General features: G+C 42.9%; 2 long non-coding RNA genes across 2 annotated transcripts; both read left to right on the forward strand.

Moving 5' to 3' along the window:
• The first annotated feature begins 425 nt into the window (after positions 1–425).
• On the forward strand, positions 426–3674 carry LOC124274815. The gene is made up of 3 exons (XR_006898038.1): positions 426–688; positions 2416–2500; positions 3499–3674. It is a non-coding gene; the product is annotated as an uncharacterized LOC124274815 (long non-coding RNA).
• A 9062-nt stretch (positions 3675–12736) lies between these two features.
• On the forward strand, positions 12737–15918 carry LOC124274816. The gene is made up of 3 exons (XR_006898039.1): positions 12737–13060; positions 14753–14837; positions 15832–15918. It is a non-coding gene; the product is annotated as an uncharacterized LOC124274816 (long non-coding RNA).
• The last annotated feature ends 7895 nt before the right edge of the window (positions 15919–23813 follow it).

A 23813-nucleotide genomic window follows, 5' to 3' on the forward strand; every position in this document is an offset into this window, starting at 1 on the left:
CTCACACTGTTTCACATCGTAGCACGAGAGGGGATCGCAGCACGTCCCCGTGTAACACAGGTTTGTCGTCCACAGGACTGAAACTGGTTCACACAAGTAGATAAAGGGTGATTATGAGCGGGACAGTCAGTCTAGTTTGTTACCGTTCACTGGTATTGTCGATGTCAATATCAACATTGACTGACCTTTTTGAAATATGCTTTTCAAAATTGCAATCTGCACGTTTCTAACAACTCTTACTGTTTGTAGTACAAACATTTGGAACTGCACTAGTGTTGTAAAAGCAGCAATGAAAGCATTGTGTTATATACCATTGAGAGAGAGAAAGAGAGAGAGAGAGGTTTGGCATGAAATTGTGAATGGTATGCAACATGACTTTAACATGCCCACATATCAGTGGGTAGATCACACCGCATCCCGGTCGTGTTGAGCCTAAATCATTGAACGTACTTCCGGGTTGGAAAGATTCACGCCCTAGTTACTATTTACAATATATTGTGACTCGAGAAATGCGCAGCTCTAGTGTGCAAACTGTGAGTGACAAAGTAGCTGCTATCACTCTGGGTGTATCCATATGCTATACAGACTGTTGGTTGGTGTTGTCAACACTGACGGTGAGGAGAGGAAACTTCAGTTGACACAGTTGTCTTCCGTCTCGTGTTCCTTGTAGGCTGCACAGATAACATAGGTGAGTACCCGTCCACCAGGCTAAGATAAGTAAGTACTGGTATAATACACTTCTCGCTGTAATGTGAAACGCATACATTGTACTTCTATATTGACATTCACACAGAGAGACTACAAGGGGATGCCGTAACACTGGCATTTGCTACCAGTAGGGCAGGGCATACCTACTCTTTTCGCGAACACTTGGTGTCAGCACTGATTTTCAGTGATCCATTCACGTGATTTTCAAAGCTCTTTTGTCCTGTACACCAAATGGTATCTCTGAGGAAAGCCCTAACTGGTTAATCTTTTACATAACATACAACAAACAATGGTGCATTGTGTTACTCATCAAGTTTACAAACTATTTTAATAAAATGTGATTAAAGAAAGGTATACATTAAAGTTCTGTGAAGAGGTACGGGAACCCGAGCACATAGCGTCTGACCTTACAGCTTAACAGAACCAAGCAATGAAAGTAAAACTCATCAGACCGCTGAAATGATCTCGCATAGATGAAAGTCATCCTCGATAATCTCCAGGGTATACGTTACGATAATTCTCCAGTGGAGATTATCGAGGATGAGATGAAAGTTAGCCTGTTGTAGTCCCGCAGATGGCGAGTGAAGTTGGCAGAGGGGTGTATACGCTGATAATGATAGCGTCATAATATGTGCACTGTAATGTATCTAGTGGTGAGTGCGTAACAACAACAACTTCCTTGTTTGAGAAAATAAATACCAAGCTGACTGTATAACATTATCGTATCTTGTGACGGATAGCTTACTGACTACGCCCATGTTATGTACATACACAAGTTAATGCAACTCTGTTGACACGAAGCTCTTGAAGTACAGATAAACACTGCTGTGTGGAACTTTGATGTATGGAACCAGAGACCATATACCGGTATATGGTCTCTGATGGAACCAACGGTTGTCTCGAAGTAAATGCCTCCGAATTTGTTTCAGCCATTATGTAATGTTGTGTTGAACCTTGTGAAACTCGACGTATTTACGTGTTTTTTCAACTTCAACACAACGATGTTCGACTGTTTACAGGGTGTAAGGATAATACTGTTAATCTGTAAACAGGTCATCCCTGCAGTGCTAGATGAGGATGGTGACACTGACCCGGACAAATCCCTACATCTCACTTCCTTTGTACAAGGGGTGGTGGGTAGCTTAGTGGCCAGAGCACCCGCTCGTAACGACGAAGACCCGGGTTCGGTTCCCCACATAGGTACAATATGTGAAGCCCATGTCTGGTGTCCCTGGCCGTGATGTTGCTGGAATATTGCTAAAAGTGGCGTAAAACCATACTTACTCAGTCACTGCTTGGCACATTATTCTGGAATATTTCGAAGGTATTCTGGCATTCACATAAGGTCAACGTATCAAAGTATTTATAGGAATGAGGGCTTTTTTTCGCTTGGAGAAAATACATACCTTTGCACCTGATCAGTATCCGTTACATGTGTAAACACATCTTGTTTACTGTCAATATAAACGACACAGTGATTACAGGGTGTTGTGTCATTGCTACATGTATACACAGGTTTACTCTCAGGGAGATAGAGATGTGTAATATAAAGTACGCGATTTAGACGCTGACATCAAAGAACGTTATTTCAGAGATAAATAAGAGAAGAGAGTGCATACTGTGACACTGTCCTGGAATATCGGAACTGCCTAGGTCACCAATATGTAGAATAACAGAATGGATGAGCAACTGCTGTGTATTTTACAGACGGACCACGCTGATTGTATGATGGTCATGTATCGGATATCACGATTGATGCTGCTGACATTCGTTGGCTTCACAGAACACGTAGGTGGGTGCTCGTTAAACGGAATAGTATTTTCCTGACATAAGCGTTGAGCTACCTGATACTAGTATCGTAATATAAACCACTTACTCTTGTGCATATGTTCTTCATGCAGAATAGTCTTCCAATCCAATGTTTGCAGTGTCGTGTTAATGCGACTCACAACAACGGCGCCGAAGACCCGGGTTCGAATCCCCACAAGGGTACAATGAGTGAAACCCATTTCTGGTGTCCCCCGTCGTGATATTGCTGGAATATTGCTAAAAGCGGCGTAAAACCAAACTCAGTCAGTCAGTCACAACAACGGTGATGCAATATACAGTGCCTTTCAGAAAGTGGTCAGATGTAACACATGCTGTATTTCGGAATTCATCATTGAGTACTTTCTGAAGGTAGTGGGTTCGAATCCCGATTCGGATTTAATGTAACAGAAAACTAAATCAACGTCTTTAGCGCTGCAAACCCGTGTAAGATGCGGGTCAGAATGAACCTTCAGTAACCAATGCATATGCTTGTCGTAAGAGGCGACTGACGGGATAGGGTGGTCAGGCTCGTTGACTTGGTTGACACATGTCATCGGTTCCCAATTGCACAGGTCGATGCTCGTGCTGTTGAGTACTGGATTGTCTGGTCCAGACTGGATTATTTACAGACTGCCGCCATATAGCTGGAATATTGCCGAGTGCGGCGTAAAACTAAACTCACTCACTCACTTTAGCTCTGCAGCTATGAATTCATCAGCATGTTATTAGTATAGTTACTTCTCAATATTGAAAGGATGTCTATGTACTCAGAAACATCCGAGAAGGTGAAATAACCTTCAACCAGGAAGACTAATAGTCGTGGGATGGCATTAACGGCATGGGAAAATGTCTTTACTTGTAATGCAGAACAGCATACGAGTAATCCTTATCTTTTGTACATCACATTATACTTACTAACTTATTTTTTGTCCCCGGGTTTAATAAGATTGTGATATCTCTTTCATGTGCGATTTTTATCAGGTTCTTTAGTCCTGACAAGTTCCCCCATGACAGCGACAGACGGAGAACTGTTCACCCTGGTCTGCAGCAGAAACACAACTGTTGGGAAAACACAGACAGTGGAGCAGAGATGATACAATAGTCTTGTACACAGCACAAGGTTCCTTCAGTCCCGGTACACCCAACCCTGACATCTTCAACAGGTATCTGTCAGGTCGGGTCAATGTGAGCTGTGATGCCACACAACACAATGTGACTCTCAGGATCAACTCCGCCGCAGACAATGGTTCCAGGTGGCAGTGTGTGGATGTTTTCGACGGTCAGATAAGCAATACGATGGCGATATGTGAGGCGCTGTGTTTTCTTTGTTCATTATCAGCAACAACATTACATCATTAGATTTGTCAGCACCAAGCCGTTGGTCGACAACAAAATAAACACCCAAGACATGCATCATTTTGGACATTCCCCCAACTGAAAGATCAAACTTCAGCACAGCCTGTTACAACATACATTCTGTAACCAGACACAAAACGGCTGTTTCTACAATATCTGTACATCAACATAATCTGAAACCACCAGATATCCTGGTGAGATGTACAAAACTGCTTCAATAATGTAGATTTACTTACCAGTTGCCGTGCAACATTAATATATCCCAACTCAATGATAGTGTCTGCATTAATTCTAAGGTAACTTAAATTATCTCCCTTAGACTGTCAGCGCCTGTCACAACACACCCGCTTATCGTCTAGTCAAATTTCTAAGAAATGTGGAGTTTAATGATGCATGAGGCATTTTTGAGTAAAAGCCAGCAAATAGCATTTTCTGGGGTAGTTTTTCGTGCTGAATACGAATCTGTTGTTTGCTAAGCTCAAAAATGCCTAATTAGGTCACAAATAGGGGTCAAAGGTCAATGAGTGCAAAATTTAAATTTTTAAAAAAGTGTTTTATTTATCGTTCTCCATCCATACAATGAACTCTTTTTACAATATATTGATTAATAATGTTACCAAAGGATTTCACAATGTTGGATTTCATGGAAATGCTGAAGGAAAAAAATTGTATTTTTGCAAATATTTCCCTTATGGAGCGACTTTTAGATTTTGCGTGAAGAGCTACTTTTTACAAGCATTTTAGCAAAAAAATGCAAAGCAAGGCTGAATGTTTTCCTTTTGTTGACAGAATTATATTCCAGGCAAACTGTTTAGATCACAAAATTTGCATAATAAGTGCATAATTACTTCAAAGGTTAATGAGTGTGACAGGATGCGATAGGCGTTTTTACATGTATGCCACACGAATGCTTTTATACTGCTTCACATGCATGTCAAATGAATCAAATGAAACTGCTTTCATTCATGCAATGAGGTTGATTCATGATTTTAGCAACATAATTACCCACAGAACAGTTCAGGAAATCACAGGAACAGGTGGGAACCCTATCCGATAATGTGTCAAATACATAGTATGAAGATGAAGGCGAAAGTTGAAAGTATATGCATACAAGCCATTGCTATGACTGAAGGATCGAGGCTGTACTAAAAGACTTTGCTATCACATATTTGGTTTTAGGAATCTTTGTGCCAGAGGATTTAGTTTGTTGGCGCACTGCTTGTACTTTTTTATTCAAAAGGTGCAGTGTGTGTGTACCAGGATAGGTCATCAGTGGCGGTATATACGTAGCCAGCGGTATATACGTAGCCAGCGGTATATACGTAGGTAGCGGTATATACGTAGCCAGCGGTATATACGTAGCTTGCGGTATATACGTAGCCAGCGGTATATACGTAGCTAGCGGTATATACGTAGCTAGCGGTATATACGCGGTATATACGTAGCCAGCGGTATATACGTAGCTAGCGGTATATACGTAGCCAGCGGTATATACGTAGCTAGCGGTATATACGTAGCTAGCGGTATATACGTAGCCAGCGGTATATACGAAGCTGGCATACACAAATTAGGGAAAAATAAATGTAAGGCTTGCCAAGGAACAGTCAAATGCTTCACAAGGAAATAAACAGACTGGTGTTTCAGATGAAGGATACTGCTCTTTACTCAGGGGTACTTCAACAGTGGACTTGACCTTGTGTATTTTCTGTCAGAGTGCCGAAAGCAAGCAGAAGACGAGCCATGTTTCTACCCTAATAATACATTCTAAAGTGTACACAAATGCAAAATATGCACACAAGGTCTGTGTACGTATTATAGACGAGAATGATTTAATAGCAGCCGAATCATGCTATCACATTGACAAAGTAAATTTCTGTGGGATGCCAAAAGGGCAGAAACTTATTATTGTCCGTGATAAGGCACTATATCACACCACACTTCTCTAAAAAGAAATAATAATATAATATAGGCCAAACTATTGTGTGACATTGTACCTTTAATGACGTAAACCACTCACTCACTCGCTCACTAACAGAATGTGACTAAGACGGAAAGTTTTAACCTTTTGGTACTTATTAACTTGTCCCCTTTGCTTCAGATGTGACTGTTCCCCAGTCAAAACACTCTGCATCAGTTTCTACAGTTTCTACAACAACCACAACAGCAGCATCATCGTTGGCGTCAAGAATTCCCCCAGGTGACACTAGTATGTCCATCAGTACTCCCCCTGTGACAACGACACAGCAGTGTCCAGGTACGCTCGTGACGGACGCTGGCTTTACTTTCAGATAAAACCCAGATCTGCTGGACAAGTAAAACATATTTTGTGGGGCTTGGTGGGCGAGCTGTCTAAGGCGCCAGGCTAGTGATCCAACGAGCTTGAGGTGCCGGGATCGAGCCCACCTGTGACCGGGTGTAAAAACCTCGGAGTCAACTCTGTGTGCAAACTCTCTCAGTGTTGTCACAACCTCTAGTGTACAGTACTTAAACAACCCAATCCGTTGGTAGATGACCACATGGTGGCCTCATGAATACGTGCAAACACTTAGTTGCGAGTGCAGCAATGTGCAGTAAACTTGGACAAAGTACTGTGACTATGTGTCCCAGTCCACCCAGCTGTGAATGGGTACCGAGTAAAGATGCGAAAGTCACATTAACTCGGTGCGCCTAGTGGCTGCAAGAGTTGTATGATGCCCCAGGGAGTTGAGATTGATAATGCAATGTGACGTTTGAGACTGACATCCGATAATCGAGGGGAAAACAACTTGTGAAGCGCCTTAGAGTGATCTGGAAGTAGGTCATATAGGGTGCTAAAGAAATGTGGCATATAATAATAACAAAAAAAGTACTAGAAAAGTGAATCAAGTGTTAAAAGTTATCAATATCGCTTCCTGAAATCAGGAGCTCAACCTACAAGATTGTCACAGAAGTAAGCATCATTGCAGACACCGAGAATGTTGTATAACTTGACCAGAGTTACATATACTGTTTCATGTTGTGTAGTTGACCAGTTAAACATATGCAGTGACTTAAAACAACTGGAGCGATACGTTTTCACATTGTTTGAAATTGCATACATTATAAAAATAAAGTATATACACTTAAACGATTACCATGTTGTTTTATGTTTATTGTTTAGATTGTGTAGTATGTTTGAGCAATGTTACATCTACTCAGTTTAACACTGTTATGGTCATTAATGTCTGTAGTATTCATTCATACAGCACAACAACAGATTCGTAGGGGAGATATTTGTGTCCACGTGTTGGGAAACCGTTCACTGATTGTAATTCCGACTCTGTTCTGGTAGCGTGAGCCCTGAGCCCTAACAAAATTCGAATTTTGACCAAGGATAGTGACTGTTGTTTCCCATTTACAGCGTGTGTTACCTCCTCCAGTGGCGTCTACGTAGCAGCTGGAACTGTTGGCGGTGCTGTGTTCGGCAGCGTCGTCACTGTCGTTGTCGTCGCCCTGTGGACGCAACAAAACAAGAACGAGAATGACTTAGACTGTCACAAAAACACAGAATGAGAAAGACTGTCCAAAACACAAGAATGCTTTGTACACTAAACATGCTAGGACACGAGTGACGCAAACGAAAATTTGTCATAAAATACATTCTGTACTTGAAGTAACATTTGAAGTGTTATTTGTCTCAGATGCCCAAACTACAAACGTTTACGCCTCTACATCAGCGTACGAGGACGTCGATCACCAATACGCCATGGCTCAGAGGCAGTACGTCAACACCGTGGTGGTACAGAGACACCACACTACGTGAATACAGACAGGAGACACGGGCGACTACAACACTACACAGTGAACACCGTGGAGGTTCAGAGACACCACACTACGTGAATACAGACAGGAGACACGGCCTACTACAACACTACACAGTGAACACCGTGGAGGGTGCAGAGACACCACACTACGTGAATACAGACAGGAGACATGGCCTACTACAACACTACACAGTGAACACCGTGGTGGTACAGAGACACCACACTACGTGAATACAGAGAGTGGTACAAGATGCACGGCCTACTACAACACTACACAGTGAACACCGTGGAGGTTCAGAGACACCACACTACGTGAATACAAACAGGAGACACGGCCTACTACAACACTACACAGTGAACACCGTGGAGGTACAGAGACACCACACTACGTGAATACAAACAGCAGACACGGCCTACTACAACACTACACAGTGAACACCGTGGAGGTACAGAGACAACATACTACGTGAATACAGACAGGAGACACAAGCGACTACAACACTACACAGTGAACACCGTGGAGGTACAGAGACACCATACTACGTGAATACAGACCGTGGTACAAGATGCACGGCCTACTACAACACTACACAGTGAACACCGTGGAGGTACAGAGACACCACACTACGTGAATACAAACAGGAGACACGGCCTACTACAACACTACACAGTGAACACCGTGGAGGTACAGAGACACCACACTACGTGAATACAGACAGGAGACATGGCCTACTACAACACTACACAGTGAACACCGTGGAGGTACAGAGACACCACACTACGTGAATACAGACCGTGGTACAAGATGCACGGCCTACTACAACACTACACAGTGAACACCGTGGAGGTACAGAGACACCATACTACGTGAATACAGACCGTGGTACAAGATGCACGGCCTACTACAACACTACACAGTGAACACCGTGGAGGTACAGAGACACCACACTATGTGTATTACCTGGACTTCTGGGACATGAGTGTAGCGTCAGAAAACAACGACGTTCATCCCAACATGACACTAGTAGGCCAGATGTGGCAGACGCTACTTGGGTACATATGTCCGAACTGATCTCTTAGACCCTCGAATCCACACCTTTCATCTGGTGTCAAGGCTTTGGTGGTTTGGTCAGGCGGTGAGGTGGCCGAGTGGTTAAAGCGTTCCCTCCCACGCCCAGGTCACATTCCATGTTCAGGTACGTTGTCTGAAGCTCATTTCTGGTGTCCCTGACATGGAACTGTCTAATACCAGTTAAAACGGCGGTACTTATAAAACGGCGGGACTTATAAAACGTGTACCTGGCTTCAGACTTGGCGCCCAAGACACCCGAGATGTGAGGAGTGATATGGTTGATCTTTGTTGTAAAACAATAGTGTTAGATGATAGTTATTTCTTCTTACTGACGGTGTCGATGCTCTCGGCTTTAAGTCGTAACTGACATTATCCTCTATTTCAGTGCAGTGTTATACAGATAATATTTCTTCCCTTGCCGTCACATTGACATCACTTCCCGGATAAACTTGCTGATGCGTCTGGGAAACCGAGCAATGCACCGCGAGGATGTGGGCAGCGTCAGAATGTGGACCTGAGATTAGGAGACCCGCCCTATTTGGCGTTGTGTTGAGTGATCGCAGCTGTTCCATGCACTTAAACTATCTTTAGTTGAAGTTAAACGTAAATATTGAAGTTGATCCTTGCTACTGTCATAACTGCACACCTAATAGCAAGAATGTACAGTGACCAGTTATTCAGTCTTGTATAAAAGACTGAAATGGACATAAAAAGATGGAATTAGTTCTACAATAATGGGTAAATAAAATCAGTAATGACTTGATAATTTAGAAAGTCATTGAAATAAAACTGTACAAAATGTTTAAGCTTATTTAGACATTCTAATATGAAACAAGAATGCATTTAACTCATGGAAATGATTCCTACATCAATAACTAATAAAGAGAGAATTCAAATATAAAATCATATTTTCAGTGAAGTAAAAATGTGTAACCTCTACTAATGGAGCCAAAACACAGAACAAGTTCAAAACATTTAAAATTACATTTAATGCTCATTTCCTGACTAAAAGTAATAGTGAAAGTGACAAAAACCTTACAGAGATAAAAGGGAATAAAACTTACACTGTGGGGACTATGTAATTGCCTAACCTTGGTTAATATGGTTCCTAAATGTGAGCTACAGAAAGCAGACGACATCATGTTGTGAGGGATCACAAGTCTATCTCCTCCGGAAGAGTCCCACCGGGGGAGGTAACTCTATTAGGGTAAACTGACTGAAGTGCTCATAAAATCATTAATGGGCGTAATAGAACAAAGAACCCTTGATTATTGTGTGTACACTAGCGTTGGGAATTGGTTAAAATCTCATAATGATTGGTTTATTACAACCGATCAATCATCGAAAAAATTTGGTTAGCGTCATTAATGTTTGTTAATGCACATAAATATAAGGAAAAAACATGTAGTTCTTTTGGGGTGTTTTGGGCAAAATTTCACTTCTTTAAAGGATGACTAGTATGCCAGGAGCATAAATTTCTGGAGTCTTTAAGATAAATTCAATCATGACTTGAAACGAGCTTGTAGTGCTTATGAAATGTAACAGACAAAAACAACCTTGTGAAAAATATTGTTTATGAAAACAAGTGTTTCAAGAATTGTTTGTGTTCGATCATGAGAAAACATGATCGATTGCTTGGTCGTTTAGTCACTGCGACCAATCTTCGATTATTTCAATTAATCGGACCACCACTAGATGTACAGACATGTTCACATCGTCCATGTTTGAGCGTATGCTTCTCTATGTTATTGATGACCTTTTTAAGGAAATAATCTAATCGAGTGTATGTGTTGAGATAACCATAGTCAACATGGCGTGAAGTCTGTGGTCTGACATGACAATGACAAACAGCATGTGAGCAATAATCACTCAGATGACATGTCAAAATTAAAGTATCTGACCGAAATTGAAACGTCAGCAAATCACAGAAACAGACCCATATTTCAAAACACACAAGATTATATCCAGGCGCCATCATCTCCGATTGCCAATGGATGATTGTCTCGCTCTTCATTGCTGGGCTCCTGTAGCGCTGTTGGAACCCGTGAAGACCCGGGTTAGAATTGGTTTTCAGCAACCCATGCATTCCGTTAGGGGCGAGGAACGTGATCGGATGGTCAGGCTCGCTGACTTGGTTGACACACGTCATCGTATCCCAACTGCATATATCGATGCTCATGCTGTTGATCACTGGATTGTCTGGTCCAGACTGGATTATTTACAGACTGCCGCCATATAGCTGGAATATTGCTGATTTCGACGTTACATAACGAAGTAACAAACCTGAACAGTTGTTGGGAGACAGGATGTCGGGAGAAGGCGATCTGCAGCTCGTTCCTCTTGAAACTGAGGTCCAGTAGGGGTTACCTATCATCGTGTACCGGGATATTTTAATCTTTATCTGCTGGATGATTGTTTGATATCATCAAAACGTGATACTTAACAAACGTTGAAAAGTACATATCAATGTTCATACGCTACCGGATTTGCAACAGTACATGTATTTCATTAGAGGCGAGGTGAGGTGAAATTGGGTTTTACGTCGTGCTTGAGAATATTTCGCTCATATGACGACGTATTTCCTTAGAACAAACAGACATTGCTCTTCATATTTACATGTGTCATTTGAATTGGGTGATCAAACTAACACACCCACCCATTAGATACCGTGTTAACGGAACTCGTTTATCTTCTATGGTATCCCACGAATACAGTATTCCCTGTTCATGTCAACACAATTACAGTTACATTGTGACTTTCTCTGTAACCAAGTGTAGCAGCCAGAGATGACGAAACGTTATGGATGATCAACTTCTTTATTTTTGGTATAGATTCTTTTACCGTTTTCAAGCATATGCTATCCCTAAAGTTTTGTCATCTCTATACCACCAACTTCTAGGTCCTCCTGAGAGGGTACGTAAGTCCCAAAACTTCCAAAGTAGAATTTTCACATACCAAGTTTTTAAACGTAGTATTTTCGTTCATTTAGATTTTGGCTAAATTATCCTACAATCACCAGCGGCTGAAGGGATGGTGTAAATCCAACTAGGGTCCATGCAGGTAGCAAAGGTACTGTAAGTCCTCATGGACCCTAGTATGGTGACCTACTTTCAGTTGTTGGTGATCTATAGCCAATTTTTATATTGTGTTGTCCCCTGTGGTTAAAATGTTTTAGATCCAATTACTAGTTTTACATGTATATCTGTGATACTCTAGTTGTTTTACTGTCCTTCGTCGGCAGGTGTTTTATAACATACATATATTTTATATCAATATCAAATGTTCTCGTCACGATATGGCTGAAATATTGCCGATGTGACGTTAAATATTAACTCACTCACTCACTCACCAACTTCTAGAATGCCACTCAAACAAATGTAACAACCAGGCTTAAACGAGGGTGGAACACAATTCGTTCATTGATACATTTGTTACTAAGACTTCAGAGGAGTATGCGTTACTGGTTCATCTAAAGTACACTCTGGGTGCTCACACTGTTTCACCTCGTAGCACGAGAGGGGATCGCAGCACGTCCCTTAGACTAATGCTTAGTCTCTGAATATATATAATTTTGATAGTAACAAACCAGCCAAGCCCATTTAAATTCAAAAGGAGCCCTAGGGAGACCAGAGATTCAGAACCTGAACCTGAACCTGAGGAAATCTAGACTTGCTTCACTTAGGGCTTTAGCACTGCAGAGAGGGCTAGGCAGTAGGGAAAATAATGTGGTTCAGGGACTGTGAGACAGACTACACATCCCTGTGTAACACAGGTTTGTCATCCACAGGACTAAAACTGGTTCGCACAAGTAGATAACGGGTTAGGAGGTGGGAGTTTGTTACCATTCACTGGCATTGTCGATGTCAGAGAGAGACTGAGAGAGAGAGGTTTGGCATGAAATTGTGAATGGTATGCAACATGACTTTAACATGCCCACATATTAGTGGGTAGATCACACCGCATCCCGGTCGTGTTGAGCCTAAATCATTGAACGTACTTCCGGGTTGGAGAGATGCACGCTCTAGTTACTATTTACAATACCTTGTGACTCGAGAAATGCGCAGCTCTAGTGTGCAAACTGTGAGTGACAAAGTAGCTGCTATCACTCTGGGTGTATCCATATGCTATACAGACTGTTGGTTGGTGTTGTCAACACTGACGGTGAGAAGAGGAAGCTTCAGTTGTCACAGTAGCTGCTATGAATGTGGGGTGTGTCCATATGCTATACGGACTGTTGGTTGGTGTTGTCAACACTGACGGTGAGGAGAGGAAACTTCAGTTGACACAGTTGTCTTCCGTCTCGTGTTCCTTGTAGGCTGCACAGATAGCATAGGTGAGTACCCGTCCACCAGGCTAAGATAAGTAAGTACTGTAATGTGAAACGCATACATTGTACTTCTATATTGACATTCACACAGAGAGACTACAAGGGGGATGCCGTAACAATGGCATTTGCTACCAGTAGGGCAGGGCATACCTACACTTTTCGCGAACACTTGGTGTCAGCACTGATTTTCAGTGGTCCATTCACGTGATTTTCAAAGCTCTTTTGTCCTGTACACCAAATGGTATCTCTGAGGAAAGCCCTAACTGGTTAATCTTTTACATAACATACAACAAACATTGGTGCATTGTGTTACTTATCAAGTTTACAAACTATTTTAATAAAATGTGATTAAGGGAAGGTATACGTTAAAGTTCTGTGAAGAGGTACGGGAACCCGAGCACATAGCGTCTGACCCTTACACCTTAACAGAACCAAGGAATGAAAGTAAAACTCATCAGACCGCTGAAATGATCTCGCATAGATGAAAGTCATCCTCGATAATCTCCACTGGAGAGTTATCGTAACGTATACCCTGGAGATTATCGAGGATGAGATGAAAGTTAGCCTGTTGTACTCCCGCAGATGGTGAGTGAAGATGGCAGAGGGGTGTATACGCTGATAATGATAGCGTCATAATATGTGCACTGTAATGTGTCAAGTGGTGAGTGCGTAACAACAACAACTTCCTTGTTTGAGAAAATAATTACCAAGCTGACTGTTTAACATTATCGTATCTTGTGACGGATAGCTTACTGACTACGCCACGGAGACCCCGGGACGCCTCCCATGTTATGTACATACACAGGTTAATGCAACTCTGTTGACACGAAGCTCTTGAAGTACAGATAAACACTGCTGTGTGGAACTTTGATGTATGAAACCAACGGTTGTTTCGAAGTAAATGCCTCCGAATTTGTTTCAGCCATTATTTAATGTTGTGTTGAACCTTGTGAAACTCGACGAATTTACGTGTTTCTTCAACTTCAACACAACGATGTTCGACTGTTTACAGGGTGTAAGGATAATACTGTTATCTGTAGATAGGTCATCACTGCAGTGCTAGATGAGGATGGTGACACTGACCCGGACAAATCCCTACATCTCACTTCCTTTGTACAAGGGGCGGTAGGGTAGCTTAGTGGCCAGAGCGCTCGCTCGTCACGACGAAGACCCGGGGTTCGGTTCCCCACATGGGTACAATGTGTGAAGCCCGTGTCTGGTGTCCCGTGATGTTGCTGGAATATTGCTAAAAGTGGCGTAAAACCATACTCACTCAGTCACTGCTTGGCACATTATTCTGGAATATTTCGAAGGTATTCTGGCATTTACATTAGGTCAACGTATCAAAGTATTTATAGGAATGAGTGCTTTTTTTTTCGCTTGGAGAAAATACATACCTTTGCACCTAATCAGTATCCGTTACATGTGTACACACATCTTGTTTACTGTCAATATAAACGACACAGTGATTACAGGGTGATGTGTCATTGCTACACGTATACACAGGTTTACTCTCAGGGAGATAGAGATGTGTAATATAAAGTACGCGATTTAGACGCTGACATCAAAGAACGTTATTTCAGAGAAAATTAAGAGAAGAGAGTGCATACTGTGACACTGTCCTGGAATATCGGAACTGCCTAGGTCACCAATATGTAGAATAACAGAATGGATGAGCAACTGCTGTGTATTTTACAGACGGACCACGCTGATTGTATGATGGTCATGTATCGGATTTCACGACTGATGCTACTGACATTCGTTGGCTTCACAGAACACGTAGGTGGGTGCTCGTTAAACGGAATAGTATTTTCCTGACATATGCGTTTAGCTACCTGATACTTGTATCGTAATATAAACTACTTACTCTTGTGCATATGTTCTTCATGCAGAATAGTCTTCCAATCCAATGTTTGCAGTGTCGTGTTAATGCGACTCACAACAACGGCGCCGAAGACCCCGGGTTCGAATCCTCACATGGGTACAATGAGTGAAACCCATTTCTGGTGTCCCCCGCCGTGATATTGCTGGAATATTGCTAAAAGCGGCGTAAAACCAAACTCAGTCAGTCAGTCACAACAACGGTGATGCAATATACAGTGCCTTTCAGGAAGTGGTCAGATGTAACACATGCTGTATTTCGGAATACATCATTGAGTACTTTCTGAAGGTAGTGGGTTCGAATCCCGATTCGGATTTAATGTAACAGAAAACTAAATCAACGTCTTTAGCGCTGCAAACCCGTGTAAGATGCGGGTCAGAATGAACCTTCAGTAACCAATGCATATGCATGTCGTAAGAGGCGACTGACGGGATCGGGTGGTCAGGCTCGTTGACTTGGTTGACACATGTCATCGGTTCCCAGTTGCACAGGTCGATGCTCGTGCTGTTGATCACTGGATTGTCTGGTCCAGACTGGATTATTTACAGACTGCCGCCATATAGCTGGAATATTGCTAAACTCACTCACTCTAATAAAACTAAACTCACTCACTCACTTTAGCTCTGCAGCTATGAATTCATCAGCATGTCTCAATATTGAAAGAATGTCTATGTACTCAGAAACATTCGAGAAGGTGAAATAACCTTCAATCAGGAAGACTAAAACAGATAGTCGTGGGATGACATTAACGGCATGGGGAAATGTCTTTACTTGTAATGCAGAACAGCATACGAGTAATCCTTATCTTTTGTACATCACATTATACTTACTAACTTATTTTTGTCCCCGGGTTTAATAAGATTGTGACATCTTTTTCATGTGCGATTTTTATCAGGTTCTTTAGTCCTGACAAGTTCCCCCATGACAGTGACAGATGGAGAACTGTTCACCCTGATCTGCAGCAGAAACACAACTGTGGGACAAGACAGACAGTGGAGCATAAATGATAGAGTAGTCTTCTCCACAACACAAGGTTCCACCAGTCCCAGTGTATCCAACCCTCGTGTCTTCAAGTATCTGTCAGGTCGGGTCAATGTGAGCTGTGATGCCACACAACACAATGTGACTCTCAGGATCAACTCCGCCGCAGACAATGGATCCAGGTGGCAGTGTGTGGATAATGTCAACACTCAGAGGAGCAATACGATGGCGATATGTGAGGCGCTGTGTTTTCTTTGTTCATTATCAGCAACAACATTGCATCATTAGATTTGTCAGCACCAAGCCGTTGGTCGACAACAAAATAAACACCCAAGACATGCATCATTTTGGACATTCCCCCAACTGAAAGATCAAACTTCAGCACAGCCTCTTACAACATACATTCTGTAACCAGACGCAAAACGGCTGTTTCTACAATATCTGTACATCAACATAATCTGAAACCACCAGATATCCTGGTGAGATGTACAAAACTGCTTCAATAATGTAGATTTACTTACCAGTTGCCGTGCAACATTAATATATCCCAACTCAATGATAGTGTCGGCATTAATTCTAAGGTAACTTAAATTATCTCCCTTAGACTGTCAGCGCCTGTCACAACTTTACCCGCTTATCGTCTAGTCAAATTCTAAGAAATGTGGAGTTTAATGATGCATGAGGCATTTTGAGTAAAAGCCAGCAAATAGCATTTTCTAGGGTAGTTTTCGTGCTGAATACGAATCTGTTGTTTGCTAAGCTCAAAATGCCTAATTAGGTCACAAATAAGAGGTCAAAGGTCAATGAGTGCAAAATTTAAATTTTTAAAAAAGTGTTTTATTTATCGTTCTCCATCCATACAATGAACTCTTTTACAATATATTGATTAATAATGTTACCAAAAGGATTTCACAATGTTGGATTTCATGGAAATGCTGAAGGAAAAAATTGTATTTTGCAAATATTTCCCTTATGGGCGACTTTAGATTTTGCGTGAAGAGCTACTTTTACAAGCATTTTAGCAAAAAAATGCAAAGCAAGGCTGAATGTTTTCCTTTTGTTGACAGAATTATATTCCAGGCAAACTGTTTAGATCACAAAATTTGCATAATAAGTGCATAATTACTTCAAAGGTTAATGAGTGTGACGGGATGCGATAGGCGTTTTACATGTATGCCACACGAATGCTTTTATACTGCTTCACATGCATGTCAAATGAATCAAATGAAACTGCTTTCATTCATGCAATGAGGTTGATTCATGATTTTAGCAACATAATTACCCACAGAACAGTTCAGGAAATCACAGGAACAGGTGGGAACCCTATCCGATAATGTGTCAAATACATAGTATGAAGATGAAAGGCGAAAGTTGCAGAAGTATATGCATACAAGCCATTACTATGACTGAAGGATCGAGGCTGTACTAAAAAGACTTTGCTATCACATATTTGGTTTTAGGAATCTTTGTGCCAGAGAGTTTAGGTTTGTTGGCGCACTGCTTGTACTTTTATTCAAAAAGGTGCAGTGTGTGTGTACCAGGATAGGTCATCAGTGGCGGTATATACGTAGCCAGCGGTATATACGTAGCCAGCGGTATATACGTAGCCAGCGGTATATACGTAGGTAGCGGTATATACGTAGCCAGCGGTATATACGTAGCTTGCGGTATATACGTAGCCAGCGGTATATACGTAGCTAGCGGTATATACGTAGCTAGCGGTATATACGCGGTATATACGTAGCCAGCGGTATATGCGTAGCTGGGGCGGTATATACGTAGCCAGCGGTACATATAATAGCTAGCGGTATATACGTAGCTAGCGGTAGTATGCGTAGCCAGCGGTATATACGAAGCTGGCATACGCAAATTAATGGAAAATAAATGTAAGGCTTGCCAAGGAACAGTCAAATGCTTCACAAGCGAAATAAACAGACTGGTGTTTCAGATGAAGGATACTGCTCTTTACTCCGGGGGTACAGTGGACTGGACCTTGTGTATTTTCTGTCAGAAGTACCCGAAAGCAAGCAGAAGACGAGCCATGTTTCTACCCTAATAATACATTCTAAAAGCGTACACAAATGCGAAAAATATGCACACAAGGTCTGTGTACGTATTATAGACGAGAATGATTTAATAGCAGCCGAATCATGCTGTCACGTTGACAAAGAGTAAATTTCTGTGGGATTGCCAAGGGGCGGCTTATTGTCGGTGGGCGCTTTATATATACTTTTACGCTGCTCACAAAATAATGACCATGACAGGCGAAGCTGTTGTGACATTTGGCGCGGCTTTAATGACGCACGGTTTTGCGGCCTATATTATTATTTCTTTTAGAAAGAGGAATGATGATGATATAGTCTGCTTATCTGAACAATATAACGCTGGCATCACAATTTTACTTTTGTCAGCTAATCATTGCAAATCTCTGAACAGCTATACACTGAAATATTACAACCGATGGCTTTATATTGCCGGCTCGCAGCCAGGTCAGTCCGCAGTAAACGACATCTATCTGAAAACATTTGGCTTCCGCTGTATTCGCTAACAGCTGTTTCCATAATGTTATGCCAGCTTCGTATGCCGCTGACTACGTATACCGCCAGCCGTATACCGCAGCAACCGTATACCATAGCCTGGCGGCTGCATGCCGCAGTAGCCTTTAACTCGCATACTGCCAACTTCTGTCTCTTCTGCTGCTACCACCGAGCATACCGCTGGCTTCATACTACTGCGTATATACCGCTGGCTACGACTGGCTACATTGCTGCCACCATACCGCTATACCGCCAAAACCGATATCTGTGCACACACTGCTGCTAAAAAGTACTGGCGCGAGTAACCAACAACGGCAAATGCACAAAACCAATGATAACAGAAGTGTTTAGTACGGCCTCGATCACTTCGTCATACAACGACTCAACGTATACTTCGGCTTTTCGCCTTCATCTTCAACCGCGATGAATTCCCGCCTATTCTGTGTTTCCTGAACCGTAATTTCGGCTATATTGCTCAAGTCGGCCTCAAACCCAAACGAATGGCGGTGTTGTTCATCCGTAACGACTAAGCGTTCGTGTGTCGCCAATAGCGCTATGTATCTGTCCGTCAACGCTGACAGTAATGCGCTTGTATGCAGGGCACCTTTGCGCAGTCGAACTACCCGATAAACAATAAATTGCTTTTACCTTTAATAACGTAAAAACGGCTTTTCTTCAAAATCAAAGTCTCCGCTGCCGAAAACCGCATTTTTTCGCTTCGGCATTTCCGTAATCAGCATTATTAATCGCTGATGACGACCGTAATCGTACTTCGGTAACGAAAGAGTTCGTTGGCATGGATGAGCGATAAAACGCTTTTTTAAAATTTAGAATTTTGCGCTCGTCGACTGACTGTGACCTAATTAGTACGGGAAGCGGCGAACGGTGCGTCGTGCCACAAATGCTGTTGCCCGGCTTTTCAAAATGCCTCGTAAACTCCGCATTTCTTGAAGACTGACTGGAACAATAACGAACGTGTTGTTGATGTTAGTACCTTGGTATCGCCGATATCGTGAGGACGGAATATATTGTCTACATTATTAACGGTTTGCCGCATCTTTCGCGGAATCTGGTGGTTTGATATTGCAGAAACGCTGCATCTTTATTACGAAGCTGTTTGTAAAGAGGCTGATGGCACGAGTTTGATCTTTCGGTTGAGGGGAATGTCAAAACAATGCATGTCTTTAATTTTATTTTGTTGTCGACCAACTTTGGCAATCTGGCTGATGCAATGTTGTTTACGCTGATAACAATTTAAGCATCATGCTCTGCAGTATGTTGACGATATCCACCTTGCCACCTGAATATCCGGCCGTCTGCGGCGGAAATTTCACGACGGTGATGACATCACGCTTCACGACGACCTTGAACACGAGTTGGTTGGTAGAACGCCTTCGTTGTGGAAAGACTTCTCTATCGCTCATGCAATGTCCCCACGGTGTTCCTTTGCTGTTCAGGTATTCCGTCTGTCGCAGAACTTCGTCGAGACAAAATGCGTAGTGTCTGTCCGGTTCGTATTGAAATTGCAATGACAGACGATTGCTCGTGTCAACTTTGTTCGTACAATGAACGACTGCAACGCCAGTCAAACTCACGACATCTGTTTGATATACGATTGTTTCTGACATAATTCTTCATCGACGAACGTATTGACCGTAACTGCGAAACAAAGTGATTTAGTTTTGACCGGAATTGATGATTTGGCAATATTCAGCATATGGCGGTCTAAAATGGCCGGTCACCAGTGGGTAATCGATCGGCGGCGCAACATCGTTAACTGAGAACAACTGTTCAACGGCACCAGAAGTCGTCAACCTGACCACTGACTCCCCGTCGATCTTAAATGCGCTTCGTGATTATGAAAGTTAAATACGACCCGCGTCTTACCGCGCTAAAAATGGTGATTCGTTACGTTAAATCCGGATCGATTCGAACCGCTTGCCTTCAGAAAGTATAAATGTTCGAAAATACGGCATCCAGTGATCACGGGCACCGCTTCGAAACATAAAATGCGCGCGAACATTTGATATTTCGATTCTGCGCCGCTGGCAATATTCCGGCTTATTCTCGGCGGTTCAACAGGGACTTTCTCTTCAACCGGACTTCCGACGGACGAAGACTGTGAAAATGCAATAAAATAACATCGACCACGATACGAAATATCGAACGGCTTAAGCGCATATGTCAGAAAATATATTCCGTTGGCTGCGAACTATGGCGCTGGTGTCGGCTGGCAGCTCGTCGTGAAATCCATCGTCGATCGTCTGTACGGCGATTACTAAATACCTTATTCCACCGCGTATTGATTCAGGCGATTTATTCCGGGACGACAAATGCGCTTCCTTCTCTTGACGCACCAGTAACGGAACTGACCGACAATCGCCGCCATATTACGCATATCTGCTGACAAACACCAATGCAACGGCGCCTGGCATCTTTCTGATGGTTTATGACGATGAAACAGATGATGATATTGCATGTGGCGGATGCGACCAAGGTGCAAAGATATCAACTCTCCAGCAGCATAAAATGCGTTGACTATGCGATTGCGCTTCGAAATATTCGGGAAATATGACGGCAACGTGACGGTGATGCTGGCTAATATTCCGGCTTATCACCGGGACACCGGGCGTGAATGCGTATGAGGCAGGTGGAACGGCGCTATTTTACCGCCCCTTGATGAATGTGAAATTTGTCGAATAAATGATACCATCTCTGCGTGAATGACCTATCTTTACGAATAACGGTATCGCGCCCTGTGGCTGATCGAGGATACATCGTTATCGTTGGTGGCGGAAAAGCGCATTCAGAACGAATAGAGTTTCACGGCAACGATAAATAATGGCTGAAACAATTAAATTTTACTCGAGGCAACCGTTGTTTCATATCAAGTTCCACGCGGCATTTGTTTATCTTTAACCTTCAAAACTTCGTCGGTGAAGTTGCGACCGACTTCGACAAATGTTGCGTCCGGTATCTCCGTGGCGTCAGTCGCTCTGGAAATCTGGATACGACAATCGTTAACGATCGCTTAATCATTATTTTCTCAAACAGAAGAGGAAGTTGTTGCGCTGCCGACACGATACGGTGTATGACGCTATCGTATCGGCGATAATACCCTCGCCGCTCACCATCTGCTTCATCTCATCCTCGATAATCGGGTATACGTTGATAATATCCAGTGGAGATTGAGGATGACTTCATCTCGGCGATCTGTTCGCGGTTTGCTGTTGGGTGTGGGGAACATGTAATCCATGCCTAACGGCTCCTTAATCACATTTTATTAAAATGATTTGTAAAACTGATAGTAACGGCTCTTTTCAATGTTTACGATTCGCGTACGCTCGTTCCATCAATAAAGATAACCAGTTGGGGCTTTCATCAGTGTACGGGTAAAAACTTTGGCGATGATGAACAGCACGACCACCAATGTTCGCGGCGTCGAGCCCACCTTCGGCAATCGCCGACGATACGACTCCCCTTGATATATGACGACCGAACGCAATGGCTGGTTCCGCAATGCAACATGACCGGACTGATTTCACCTATCGTCGCATTCGCGCGGACGGGCGTTTCCTCGCCAGTCGTCGTTGTTTTCAACCAATGGTTTACACTTGTTCTTATGCTGTGTTCAATATTCTCACCGTCGTCGTTACGCCGGAAGTGTTGGCGTTCACTTTGTCGCTCTGTTACGCTAAACTGCTCGTGATGAAGCAATGAACTGGTAGTTATTCAGCGTTGACGGCGCGACAATTGATCTACCCGCTTAATATGAACAACGAATAATGACGCATTCTGGTCATCGCCAAACTGCGATCTTCGCCGACATCGACGGTGTTTCCACCTCTTCAACCGGATTATCTGGTCCTGTGGACAATACGAGGGATGTTGTGGTCTGTCTCTGGTGCATTGACGCAGTGGAGCACCGCCGAGTTCGAGTTTAAGTCTGTTAACCACAAATTCCTTTTTAATTTGAAATGAACGGCTGGTTTGTTACTTATCAGTATGTATTCGAGACTGGCATTGGTCTGGCTGCGTCCCCTAGACGCACGGGCGGTATTGACGGTGCTGATGAACCGGTGACGCTTCTGTCTTGGTGGCTGGAAATGTCGGCCGGACGGTAATGTTCCGCCGCCGTTTAGCTTACTGGTTTATTGCATTTGTTTGAAATTGACATTCTAGAAGTTGATGATGATGATGATGACCCAACGTCGTCGTATTCGAAAACCGTATCGACGTGATATGAAATGTAATGACGTGTTGGCATACTGCCAAGTGGTAACTGGAAGCTATCACGAAGACATGTGAAACGTGGTGGATCTGTACATTTTGACCACGAGCAACACAACGCCAAAGTGGCTGTAGATGCCGACGGCGGTAGTCGCCATGCCATGGGGACTGAACCTGGTGTCCTTCGGCCATTGATGAATATTTGGCAAAATCAAATGGTGGCTACCGTTTAAAGAAATGAAGTCACTTTGAGCTGGGACAAAAGCACAAGCTGATTGTTATGAAGACGACAGGCTTTTGGGGACGCATAATCTGCCAAGAGCGTCGTCATAACGTTTCATAAACCGGCGTTGCGAAATGCAATGTTGGCTGTAAATTACAACCGTTGCGACATGTTTGAGGCCTTGTTATAGTGAGTTACCATCAGAAAGATCAAACGGTTCGTTGGCGGTATCTAATGGTGGGTTATTGTTGGTTTGTCACTTGTGTTTAACGTTTAAGGCGATAGTCATATGGCGAAAATAAAGCAATTTCGCACTCACCTAACACCTAATATTCATTGCTGTTACCGTCGTGGCGTATAATTCGATATCTTTTCGGCGTTTCGATATCTTTGATGACTGTCAATCATCCGGCGAATAGGTAAAATGCGACACCTTGCTGAACACTCGTTCAGGAAGGGGCTGACTGCGATCTTCTCCGTCATACAACTGTTCATTTCGATACTGGTCATCAACGGCAATCAGCAATGATGATATGAACCGGCTGTCGATCGGCATGTTTCCATCGTGTACGGCCGAGGGCCGATGACGTCGTCGGCCAACGAGCCTGTTCATCGATCGCCCTGAGGTTGCTGAAAACAATTAACCGGAATTTCTTCACGGGGCTGGCTGGCATGGCGAACAATCAATCCGTGACATTAATAATCATGGTCACTGTTCAGATGATCCGCAGTACGGCATCGATCTCTTGATGGTCATTAACTGCGTAACCGTTTTGTCGTCGCTATCGGTTATCTCGGCTTTACGTACTCATTGGCGCTTAAAAGATAATCATCAACATGAAACTGCTTCGAAACGTATAATCGAAGATTAAACTTGACCAATATCGATTAATGACCATAGATCGA

This window comes from Haliotis rubra, unplaced genomic scaffold (genome assembly GCF_003918875.1).
Source record: "Haliotis rubra isolate DU_JTF1 unplaced genomic scaffold, ASM391887v1 Scf1946, whole genome shotgun sequence".
In the NCBI taxonomy this organism is placed as follows: domain Eukaryota; kingdom Metazoa; phylum Mollusca; class Gastropoda; order Lepetellida; family Haliotidae; genus Haliotis; species Haliotis rubra.